The sequence below is a fragment of the Coturnix japonica genome, chromosome 3 (assembly GCF_054131305.1).
Source record: "Coturnix japonica strain WE chromosome 3, WE-NBRP24, whole genome shotgun sequence".
NCBI classification, from domain to species: Eukaryota; Metazoa; Chordata; class Aves; order Galliformes; family Phasianidae; genus Coturnix; species Coturnix japonica.
In genome coordinates this window covers 54,217,834-54,230,539 of record NC_140665.1, presented here as the reverse complement: position 1 = coordinate 54,230,539, position 12,706 = coordinate 54,217,834, and the positions used below count along the sequence as shown (strand labels likewise).

General features: G+C 43.5%; 1 non-coding gene across 1 annotated transcript; it reads left to right on the top strand.

The window, feature by feature from the left end:
- The first annotated feature begins 7 nt into the window (after positions 1-7).
- LOC116653292 (small nucleolar RNA SNORD100) lies at positions 8-92 on the top strand. The gene has a single exon (XR_004306861.1). It is a non-coding gene; the product is annotated as a small nucleolar RNA SNORD100 (small nucleolar RNA).
- Positions 93-12,706: the final 12,614 nt, after the last annotated feature.

The window sequence follows — 12,706 nt, the reverse complement described above, 5'->3', positions numbered from 1 at the left end:
GAACTGCTGCATCTGTGATGAAAATTTGGCTCCCTCTACTGAAGCAAGTGAGGAGAACTGCCTTAATTGTTACCCAAATCTTCTGAGATGTTGGCAGAAATTCTTGAAATAAATCCTTATTTATTCAGGAGACTTAACTTGACGCTAGTTGTGTTTTCCTTCACTTGGATCTGAAACAAACTTCATGGAAAGAAAGACATTGAGGCCCTGGAATGTGTCTGGGGAAGGGCAACAAAACTGGTGAGGAGTCTTGAGCATAAGTCTTATGAGAAGCAGCTCAGGGAGCTGGGATTGTTTAGCCTGGAGGAGGCTCAGGGGAGACCTCATTGCACTCCACAGCTTCCTGAAGGGAGGTTGTGATGAGGTGGGGCTTGGCCTCTTCTGCCAGGCAACAAATGGGACCTGAGGAAATGGTCACAAGTTGTATCAGATGAGGTTTAGAATGAACAGGGAGGTGGTGGAGTCATCATCCCTGGCAGTATTCAAGAGACGTCTAGATAAGGAGCTAGGAGATAACGGTTTAGGGGTTTTCTGTAGGTATGGTAAAGGGAGGACGGTTGGACTAGATGATCTTGTATGTACTTTCCAACCTTTGATTATGAATTACCTATGTTAAAGAAGTACTGTCATGTACTTAATGATTGTGCACGTGTACTCCACTGTGAGATTTTTTCTAAGACAAGGCAGTGTTTAACCGTGACTCATCCTTGGTCTTGTTTTCATTAATAGTGGTCAGGTGCAGACTTCTTTGCTAAGCAAAACCTTTCTGGAAATCTTGCATGGGTTTATAATCTCTCCTGCATGTGTTGCATCTTCTGCAAAGTGGAGCATTTCGAAGAGGACTCTAAGGATTTGCTTTATTATGCTGATAAGTAGGATGTAACTGGGGTTGGGCATCTGTTAATTGTGAACAAATTAGAACTGGTATTAAATTCATATTAATTATATTACCAATTACTATAAAAATCTACAGAAGTTATAGATTAGATGCTCAGTTGCAGATCTCATTGGATTACTGGAGGTTTCTAAACAATTAATTTGTAAGAATATTCCTTTTGAAATGGAATTGATTTTGTTCCTATTTGAAAATCATGAAATATCCATGCTTATGTGGCTGTAGTGTCTCTAAAATGTTCCCAGGTACTTGCTAGGGGAAGTTGTCTGGAATTACGGTGACAGTGGCAATCATAATTGTATTTAAGTTTTGCTTTTTCTTGGCCCTCTGTTTTATTATAATTAAATTCATAAGGAACTGGGGTCTGAAACGGGGGCTAATGCCCAGGTTAATCTGCCTCTGTGCTGCAGGGCTTGGAAACTTCCTTAAATGTCTACTAGATGTTTTTAATAGTGGAGTCTGAAATTCTCTGGGCTGAGAACAAACGTGCAATGCAGTAAGCTCCTCTAGGGTAGTTCATTAAAACAATAAAATCCATGCACTTAAATGCATACATACCCCTTCTGTAGTACTTTGATGGAATATATTTGACTGTTTCTTGTTGCTAAGGAGGAAGTAGTTGTGCTTACAATATGAAGGATGAGCCAAGTCCTCACTGAAATGATTATAAGGACAGCTCATTCACTTCAGGATCTCCCAGTGTAGTACATTGAGTTCTTTCGTAGCATAAATGCCAGGGGTCAGAGCTTGTCAGCATTAAGTTGCTGTGCTGTGCACACATATCTGTAGGCTCTACTCCTTTGGAGTGTTCTGCGTGTGTTACCAAGAGACAAGTAAATGCTAGTTCTGTTTAATGCTACGAATGTTATATCTGTGAGCATCAACTCCACACAAAGAATGCTTGGTACTAAACCACACAGTGTCCTTAACCATATGAGAAATAAGCACAGGAGTATTAGTGAGCCCTTGTCATTCTGTGTCAGGGTTGGTGCAGGCTGCAAGCTCTGCTTTCTGAAGGCCTCACATCCAGCTGTGTAAAGGAACTCAGACCTATGCTAGTGGTGCCTTCTACACTGGAGATTGTGTGTTTGAGGTTTGAAGTATCAGAAGGGTTTTTAACTTTGTGCTTGCCTTTTGAAGCAGATACTGCATGCTGGGCAAGCACAGAAGTGTGGTGTGATTCATGTAATCTGTAGAAGAACAGCAGAAATGGTGAATTTTCTCAGTAGTTATATGCCATTAACTTTTGACAGTCAAGTAAATACAAATTCCTCCAGTCACTGTCAGTGAACAGATGTTTAATCTTAGGATCTTTTAGAAAGTTCGGCAGGTGATGTGATAGATAAGCTGTCTTACATAATGATGCACATGTTTATAATCTTATCATGACTTGGCATTATTTTTGAATGAGGGTTACACTGATGGAATAACCTGAATTCACATTAATTGCTTCATGTAGCAACTCTAATTGATGGTACAGTATTACGAGAGTGAAACACTACATATGAACCTCCAGGCACCTGTGACTGTGCTTCCTCCTCTCAGTCCCATAAGTTTCTGGGTCATGTAATATATGAACTGATGAGAACTGATTTGAGAGTAATGGTTTGCAGAAGCTTTCCTCCCCGCTTCTCCAGATCTGAAGGAATTAGGGAGACTTCTCATAGTATTTAAGCAAAATTGTTTATTTTCACTGATGTATGTAATTCTGTACTTCTTGCACGTAAAATGGGGATACTTTCAGGAAGGAAAAGTAACCACGATTTTCTAATAATTAGAATTTATGGTTTAGTTTGTACCTGTTTGGTTTATTAAAAACAAAACCTGATGTTTTGTACTGCTGAAAGATTATTAGGTACTAGGCAGAGTTCTGCAAAGATACCCACTGGTGGAAGATATGTACAAATCAACCTAGATTGCTTTGCTTATCTGATTGGACAGCTTCTGTTTTCCCTCTAGCTCAGTAATTTGCAGGAATATATTTGTCTTCACTCTAAGCCTGATTGGGATTAGTGTCAGTAAGAGAAGTTTGACTGTTTGAAGCACAACAGTAGGTTTGGTGCCTTTATACTTAGCAAAATTAAGAATGCAAAGTGATCAGATGCTCTTTTCTGAAAGCAATGAAATAATCTGCGTTCAGGCCAGTATCCGGTATGTGAAATTACTGCCCTGTAAAATTTTACAATCAAGTTATGAAACAAATATATCTTATGCTGAGGTGCAGACAAATGTTTATTAAAGCAAATTTCCTGTTATGTTGCTGCAAAAAGTTACAACTGCAGTATGCTCTATTCCCTGCCTCCTCCCCCCCCTCCTTTTTTATTTTTTCTTTCTTAGGATCACTTTGATAGGGAAAAAGACACTTTCCACAGCAAAAGACTTTAAATCTTTGTTAAAATAAGCTTTGTATTTTGTGGACAGAGCTTGGGGTGGGAGGGCTGGGGAAGGAAAAAAAACAACCATGCCCCCTAAGTAACCTTTTATACTGATTGTATTGTTAGCAGCCAGTGTGTTGGATAACATATTGCAGATGCTTAGGACAGGTTTACGAAGGCAGATGGGGGTGGGAAAGCTGAAATGATTCTAGTTTTAAGGGTATGTGTGTAAGGGAATGGAGGTCACGCGTTGTAGAACCCCCTCCACAGTAAAAAAATGAAACACCCTCAGACTTCCATATATATATATAAAGATACATGTCAATACAAGCTATGGTGAATTTTCCTTTTTCATCCATATATTTGAGTGAATTAAATATTACAATACTGAAGTATCACTCTTCAGCTTTACTTCTTTCAAGGTAGCAAACTACAATGTCAGCACACGTTTGAGAAATGCCTTTATGTGAGTGGAGCTGGGGGTTGGCCTCTTCTCTCGTGTCAGTACTGATAGGACCAGAGGGAATGGTTTCAAGCTATGGCAGGGGAGATTCAAGCTGGACATTAGGAAGTATTACTTCTCAGAAAGAATGGTCAGGCACTGGAATGGACTACCCAGGGAGGTGGTGGAGTCACCAAACCTGGGGGTGTTCAAGGAAAGACTGGATGTTGTGTTGAGGGACATGGTTTAGTGGGAGCTATTGGTAATAGGTGAACGGTTGGACTGGATGATCTTTTAGGTCTTTTCCAACACTGGTGATTCTATGATTCTATGAATTCGGAGAGCTACTTTTTAATACATATAAATTTATTTCACCTTTCTGCAGTCACTGACTTTCACCTTTCTGTCCCATGGATGTGTTTTAGGCCCAAATCAAAATCTCAGCTGAATCTGACCCTTCATGGCTTATCTGACTGTCCATTACAAATTCAGCAAGACAGTTTAAAGTCTCTTTAAGACCAACGTGTCTTGATCCTTTACTTTCATTGCAAACAGGGGCATCATTCTTCTGGCTTTTGAGCCTATAAGATGTCAGGGCCTTTTCTGATACAGCCTTTATTCACTTATTTGTTGCTCAGAATGGGAATTCTATGGGAGCCTGTTGCATAATCTGTCCAAAGAAAAACAACCAAACGTACAAAAACCAGCATACATTTTTCATATGCTGAGCTTCACCTGTGGGATAAGCTTCTAAGCATCTGCAAGGTTACCTTGCTCTACCAAATTTCCTTAACGGGCTTCTGTTCTTAAGATGTTACAAAAAGGGGTGGTTAGTGCTAAACCTCTTCAGAAACTGTGAGTATTACCTAAGGGGGATTTCTGTTTAATGGCTAATTGGTTTGTCTCAGTCTGTTTGAGAGGGACCTGGGCATCCTGGTGGACGACAGATTGACCGTGAGCCAGCAGTGTGCCCTTGTAGCCAAAAAGGCCAATGGCATACTGGGATGCATTAAAAAGAGTGTGTCCAGCAGGTAGAAGGAGGTGATCCTCCCCCTCTACTCTGCCCTGGCGAGGCCTCATCTGGAATATTGTGTCCAGTTCTGGGCTCCCCAGTACAAAAAAGACAGGGATCTCTTGGAAAGAGTCCAGCGGAGGGCCACTAAGATGGTGAAGGGCCTGGAGCATCTCCCCCATGAGGAGAGACTAAGCGAACTGGGTCTCTTTAGCCTTGAGAAAAGAAGGCTGAGAGAGGAGTGATCCAGGTTTATAAATACCTGAGGTGTGGGAGCCATAGTGGTGAGGCTGGTCTCTTTTCAGTAGTGCGTGGGGACAGGACTAGGGGTAATGGGATGAAACTTCAGCATAGGAAGTTCCGCACAAATGTGCGGAAGAACTTCTTTACAGTGAGGGTGACGGAGCACTGGAACAGGCTGCCCAGGGAGGTGGTGGAGTCTCCTTCTCTGGAGATATTCAAGTCCCGCCTGGATGCCTACCTGTGTGACGTGGTGTAGGGAGCCTGCTTTGGCAGGGGGGTTGGACTCGATGATCTCTAGAGGTCACTTCCAACCCCTACAATTCTGTGATTCTGTTCTCCTATTAAAAGACAGCAATATGTTTAATAAAGACTTGTATAGCAATTCAAAAAAGGATTTGTATACAGTTGCAGAGGAGTATTTCACTGGGGAGTGTATCCTGAGCAAATGGGTTCCTATTGGGAACATCCAGGCCCAGCTGTTCCCATTCTCTTCCTTGGTGTGTGTTCCCTGCCACCAGGTGCACCTTCCCACTTACTCTGCAGGGAACTGCATCTGTAGGCAGGTCGGTCATAACCTGTAGGCTCTTTGCAAGGCGTGTCTTGTGAGAGGTGGTAAGCAATGCCTAAGGAATGGCTGTTCTTTCAGAGCAGCACATATCTGTATTTGTAAAAAAAAATAAAAAAAAAAAATCATGGGTGGTGATGCGTAATACAAGCATTGAAAATAAGTTGTGATAACAAATGCATAGGAAGGCTGACTGAACATTCTGCAGTGAGTTGGAAAGTGTTCCTTTTCAGCTTGTGGTTGCTCACATGCTAGTTGCACAATTCTGATGTTATACCATATGTTTTGTTGGCGTTAAAGTCATCGCATCAGCTTCATTTGCACTAGCTAATGTGTTCTGGGAACTAAAGATGTCTTTTCAACTAATACAGTTTGGGCAAGAGAGTGTAGAGGACCTTACGTTAGTCTGATTGTGCTTTAATCTTGGTTAGGAAAAGTCATCACCAAATATGATTAGTTGAGTTCTATAGAAAAAAAATAGAAAAAGCAAACAAACAAAAACAACTACCTATTGTTATTTTTGAGGCTGCAAAAAAATGGGTGAATTGGTTTTCAGATGGAGTATTTAAATGAGAGTTGGATTTAGATCAGAAGTCTGAACAACTGTTACCTCTTATTTTCCCACTTTGAACCAGCAAAAGGGATAAAAGACTCGTCTCAACTAGTAAGCAAAGAAGTTAGCCCTGTCCTTTTTGTGTTTTAAATCAGTAGTGCTTTTAAGTGTTTCTATTCACAGAATTGATGTGTAATTAGAAAGCAGGGAGAGAAGGAGCAGTTTCAGAAGATGCGTGAAGGGAGAGGGCTGGATTTGTGGCAAACAAAGTGATGGGTAGTTACTAAGGCTGGTGAGGGCAGAGAAGGAATAGCAAGAGGTTGAGTAGCAAGAGGCTGAGTCAGTGAGATGTGTCTATGCATTTAGATTTTCACTACCCAACATCCAGAGTTGAACCTGAAGAGGCCACTGTTTCACCATTTAGGTTGGATGTCAGAGGGAAGTTCTTTACTATGAGAGTGGTGAGGTGTTGTTAGAACAGGCTGTCCAGAGAGGTTGTGGATGCCCCATCCCTGGTTGTATTCAAGGCCTGGTTGGACGGGGCCCTGGGCAACCTGATCTAGTAAATGTGTATGTTTGGTGGCCCTGCCAGGCAGGGGGGTTGGAGCTTCATAATCCTTGAGGTCCCTTCCAACCCGGGTCATTCTGTGATTCCGTGTGATTCTGTGATGCCGTGCGGCAGCTCGCGGTGCCGGCCGGACACAAGGGAGCGCTATTGCTACGGCTACGGGCCGCGGTCCGCTGCAGCTCCCGCAGAGTAACGGCAGCAGGTGCGGCGGTGATCCCGGCTGCGGAGGAAGAGAACGTGGCGTGGAACTCCTCAGCGCCTTTGAATGCTGTCGATTTTTATGCACATTTTCCAGCGTGATAGCCTTGTAAAATCCAAATGAGTCAGATGTTTGGGCTTTTACGGCGTGTAGAAAAGCGAGTGAATAAAGCAAAGGGCTTTGTTGTACAGCTGTGGCTGCTTTAATCTGTTTTTCTCAGGGTGAGCAGCATTGCCTGCTTTCTTTTCTTTCACAGAGATCTCTAAGTTAATGAATAAGATACAGACTGGCCGAGGTTCTGGGGACACGTTTTAAGGAGAGGATTGTTTAGAGAATAGCTCTGTAGGTTGGTTTTGTGGGCAGCGCTGTGTGAGGCTAGAACACACCTGCATCAGATGGAGCTCTTAAGGGGTGTGCAGGCTTCAGATAAGAGCCAGGATAGGTGAAAGCATATTTTTTCCCCCTTCTCCCTGAAGTGTCTGATGTATTACAGTGTTCAAAGCATTTCAGCATGCTTATATTGTATTCACACATATGCAATGTATTTGAAACATTCCTACCGAGGAGATTGTGGTAAAAGCTGTAACATGCAGCTTGCTGGGTTTCATTGTGAAGTAATATAATCTCCACATGTGCGAAGGCCAATGCAATATTTTATTATTTTATTTTATTTTTGCTTACCCCGGGGATTGTGATATTAAATTTATCAGCTGAAGTACTTGAATGAGAACTCGTAAATATTTTTTGAGGTGCATCAGTGGCCTGCATGGGGAGGGAGAAGACACGCAGCGCTGGGGGAGAAGGAAGCTGTTCTGTCAGATGATGGCTCTGCGTTGGCCTTCAGATGGAGTATTGGTAGATTTTCTCAGTGATTGAAAACAAGTTTTAAATTGGGGAGAATTTGTTACTGGCTGTTTTTTATCGATAATTCAGATGTTCGCCTGTATACAATGCTCTGGGTGTCTTGGAGGTGGAGGAGAAAGAGGCCTCAAGTTGCTCTGGGGAGGTTCAGGTTGGCTATTAGGAAAAGCTTCTCTGAAGGAGCATTGAGGCAGTGGCACAGGCTGCCCAAGGAGGTGGTGGAGTCACCATCCCTGGAGGTGTTCAAGAACCATGTGGATGTGACTTTGAGGGATGTAGTTAGTGGGCATGGTGGGCATGGGTTGCTGGTTGGACTAGATGATGTTTTCCAACCTTAATGATTTTGTGGGCCTTACCTGTAAGAGAGGTATTGATGTGAAAGGGTTTCATATGCGTGGGAGAGGCTGTTGGACTGTCAGTTTTACCAAATGCATTGTAATTGTAAACACATTAGCTGAGAAAATCTAGGAGTCTGTGCACTACATTAAGGGAATTATATTCCAGGGCTTAAGCAAGGACCTATCTCTGCACAGCATTATCTCGTGTTATATTAGCCTGGTCACTTGCCTGAACTTATTTCTGGCATCTCCAAAAAAGCTTTGTGGTGATTTAGAATAATCCAAGCCGTGCTGACTTAACATTTCTTTGTCACCGTTGGCTCCGTGTTCAGCTGCAGCCAAAACTGCCCCTATTGGGATGGGTATTGAGAACAATTTTCTCACTGTAGAAAGTCTTTTATGTCCCCACATCTTGATTACTGCACTGTCTCCCCATCTCATGGAAAGCATAGTTTGAAGACAAAAAAAGGATTTCCCCACTGTAAGGGTAGAGCAAGTCCGAGAGTGCCTCCTTAGACTGAATGAGTATAAGTCTATGGGGCCAGATGGCGTGCATCCCAGGGTCCTGAAGGAGCTGGCTGAGGTGGTTGCTGAGCCGCTCTCCATCATATTTGAGAAGTCATGGCTGTCAGGTGAGGTCCCGGATGATTGGAGGAAGGGTCACGTCACTCCCATTTACAAGAAGGGGAGCAGGGAGGACCCGGGGAACTACAGGCCGGTGAGTCTCACCTCTGTACCTGGGAAGATTATGGAACAGATCCTCCTGGACAACATGCTTGATCACATAAAGAACGAGCATGTGATCCGAGACAGCCAGCATGGCTTCACCAGGGGAAGGTCATGCTTAACTAATCTTGTGGCCTTCTATGATGGAGTGACGGCGTTGGTGGATGAAGGGAAGGCGACCGATGTCATTTACCTGGACCTGAGCAAGGCCTTTGACATGGTCCCCCATCACATCCTCATCTCCAAATTGGAGGGAGGTGGATTTGATGGGTGGACAACTAGATGGATAAGCAATTGGTTGAAAGGCCGCAGACAGAGGGTGGTGGTCAATGGCTCTATGTCCAGGTGGAGGCCGGTAACGAGCGGCGTCCCTCAAGGGTCTGTCTTGGGACCGGTGCTCTTTAACATCTTTATTAATGACATCGATGAGGGAATGGAGTGCACCCTCAGCAAGTTTGCTGATGACACCAAGCTGAGTGGTGCAGTCGATACGGTGGAGGGAACGGATGCCATTCAGAGGGACCTTGACAGGCTGGAAAGCTGGGCTCGGGTGAACCTAATGAGGTTCAACACGGCAAAGTGCAAGGTTTTGCACTTGGGCCGGAAGAACCCCAGGCACCTGTACAGGCTGGGAGGAGTTGTCCTTGAGAGCAGCTCGGCAGAAAAAGACCTAGGGGTCCTGATGGATGAGAAACTTAACATGAGCCAGCAGTGCGCTCTGGCAGCCCGGAAAGCAAATGGGATCCTGGGCTCCATCAGGAGAGGGGTGGTCAGCAGGGATAGGGAGGTGATCGTCCTTCTCTACTCTGCTCTTGTGAGGCCCCATCTGGAGTACTGTGTCCAGGTGTGGAGCCCTCAGTACAAAAAAGATATGGAGATTTTGGAAAGGGTCCAGAGGAGGGCCACAAAGATGATCAGGGGGCTGGAGCACCTCCCCTATGAGGACAGGCTGAGGGAGTTGGGTTTGTTCAGCCTGGAGAAGAGAAGGTTGCGGGGTGACCTCATTGCAGCCTTTCAATACCTGAAGGGAACTTACTCCCAGGAAGGGAGTAAACTCTTCGAAAGGGCTGATAATAGCAGGACTAGGGGAAATGGTTTTAAGTTGAAGGAGGGAAGATTTAGGTTGGATATTAGGGGAAAGTTCTTTACTGGAAGAGTGGTTAGGTCCTGGAACAGGCTGCCCAGTGAGGTTGTGGATGCCCCGTCCTTGGAGGTGTTCAAGGCCAGGCTGGACGGGGCCCTGGGCAACCTGATCTAGTAAAGGTGTATGTTTGGTGGCCCTGCTGGGCAGGGGGGTTGGAACTACATGATCCTTGAGGTCCCTTCCAACCCGGGTAATTCTGTGATTCTGTGATTCTGTGATTTAAAACAACAAGCTAGAATTACTCCAAAAGTTATTAGGGGTGTGTAACAGCAGGCTCACTTCAGTTTGGAGAGAAGGCTGAATAGAGATGGCTTTGATTTACCATATCAAGAGCAATTCAAAAGATGAGCGCTAACCTTATTTACCAGATCCCATAATACCAGACTGGGGATGTGGATTGAAACGGATAGGAGATAATTCAAAGTGAATTTTAAAAACTCTATTTCCTCAAACTGTGTGATAAACCTCGGCAACTTGCTGCTGCAAGGAAGTGTGAAGTCAGTCAAGAAGTTCAAAGTGAATTAGACAAAGTAATGGATAAAAGGTGCAAATCAGATACTTTTGGCAATAGGTAAGAATCTTCCTGATGATATTTGTAATCTAAAAGCATGATGCAGGATCAGTACAAAGATTGGACCTCAGCATCTTGTTCCATGTACCGTCCTTGAGCAAATCCCACAGTAGCCACTGTGTGAGATAAAACAGGGCAAGTGGATCATTGATGTCATCCTGAGGGCATCCTTGATTGGAAAGGACGTGGTGGATGTGCTCCCAGGAATGCTAAAGAGCCCAGGTGGCTACCTAAAGCCTTCTTTCATTATCACAGTCATAAAAAGAATCAGTAGCACTTGCAGAGGGAGCATGTGAAGAGGAGGTGGCTACTTTGGCCCCTGGATGGTCAAGAAACTTGGGTGGCTGGGATGTTTTTTCTATACAAATCTTTAATCAATCTGCTTGATTAACATCTGGCTCAGGAATGAAGGCTAATGGGATCCATACTAGGCCCAGTGAACTGAGTGAGCTGGCACTTTTTTGGTATAGTAGTGAGGGAGCTCTTGGCACTTTAGTAGGCATTTCTTCCTTTCATCTACACTAGCCCATGCACACTGACTTCTCTGGCACGCTGCAAAGCTCACCAGTTCTCTCAGGTCTTTCTGAGAGGAGCAGAATTGTGAAGGTGGTGAAAGGGTGAGTGGGGGCGAGGATTTATTTGTTTTTTCTTTCTCTTGGCTGTTATTGGCTCGAGATCTGAGGAGCAAAGCTAAACTTGTAACTTGTAAGGACTGTATATTGAAATTGCCAGTTGCTCCAGATAATGAAGTAGGGATTTTTGCTCAGAGGAGAAGAAATGAAAATAAATAAATATGGATTCTTTTCACCTAATTTACGATCTGCAAATATGGTTCCTCCTCAGCCCACATGATTAATTCTCTTCAATCAAGAGTGACCACCTTGATTACATCTTCTAACAATAAAAAAGCCATGAAAACTTTCTTTTGTAAGAGAAAAGAAATCCAACAATATCAGATGACTGCAGTGTGGATCTTTTTGCCATTTGTACTGTGGTTTTAGCCATACCACAGCCAATATATAAATTATGTTTCTTCACCTTTAACATCACTGTCAAACTGAGTATAGACAGTTTTATGGCAATTGCTCTTACTTGTACCAACTGCAAATACAGTAGAGCTGGTAAAGTGTTTTGTATGGGCAGCCTAGGAGCTGATACTACTTGTCGCAACAGATGCTCATTGTGATATAGCTGCTTTGTTTTTTGACCATGTGGATGAGATGAGGTGAATTAGAAAGATTTGGTTGTGGCTTTCTTTTTTTTAATTGCATTTGATTAACATTTTTTTTGAAGCTCAGTGTTCTTTTACTGGAAGATTTTACAGTTTAAGTGCTTATAGAAGATAGTTGATTCCCAATGGGAAAAGTGCAGCAGTTGTGTGTTAAGGTCTTTGTTCAGACTTATCATCCCAGCCTCAGAAATGTGTTTCCACTAACCGAAGAGCATGATATGCTGAAGGAGAGGGTGTGCAAGTTAGGCATTTGGCAGTGCTTCCACTGGAGCTGCTGTGCTGAGGTAGTGGTAGAGGTTCATGAAGTGAGGTGTTCTTTCGATCCTATCATGTCTCAGCTACTTTACAATCTCTGGAGGGTCCCGGGCAGAGTTTCTATGAGCTGTGCCTTGGTGTTCACCAGATAGTACATGTGCTGCAGATGTTTTAGGCTGATCACCTGAAGTTTATGATACCTACAACACGTGGTATGTTTTGGATGATCTTAATAGTAAGTCTAGTATCTTATTTCTGAGGCATTTTTGTTGCATGAAGCAATAAATTCAATTCTGTCATCATTAGGCAGGTGTTTATATGTACTGCAAGACTTTAATCTCTCCTCTGGGAACAAAATTCTTTAGGGGGCCATTCTGTTACTTGGTGTTTGCTTTCCATCTCTGGCATGTTTCTGTTTCTATCTATGCCAGGAGAACAAGCATGGTTTTATGGTTAGGATGCTGGCTTTGGATTATTTCCTAGCTCTGCCAGTGATTACTATGGAAGCTAGAGCATGTCTGTCCCTCAGCTCACCAACCTCAGTGTGAGGGGTAACAGCTTTTTCTGCCATGTGTTTCATCTGCTTAATGTGAAATATCTTCAGGATATACTTTGTGTTGTGATAAGTATGTGTGTCATGGATCCTACTCCTGGATAGAGCTTTACACGAAATCACAGTCTGCCAACAGTAGTGGAACAGAAGTTTAATCTGTGGTATACTGAGTGAA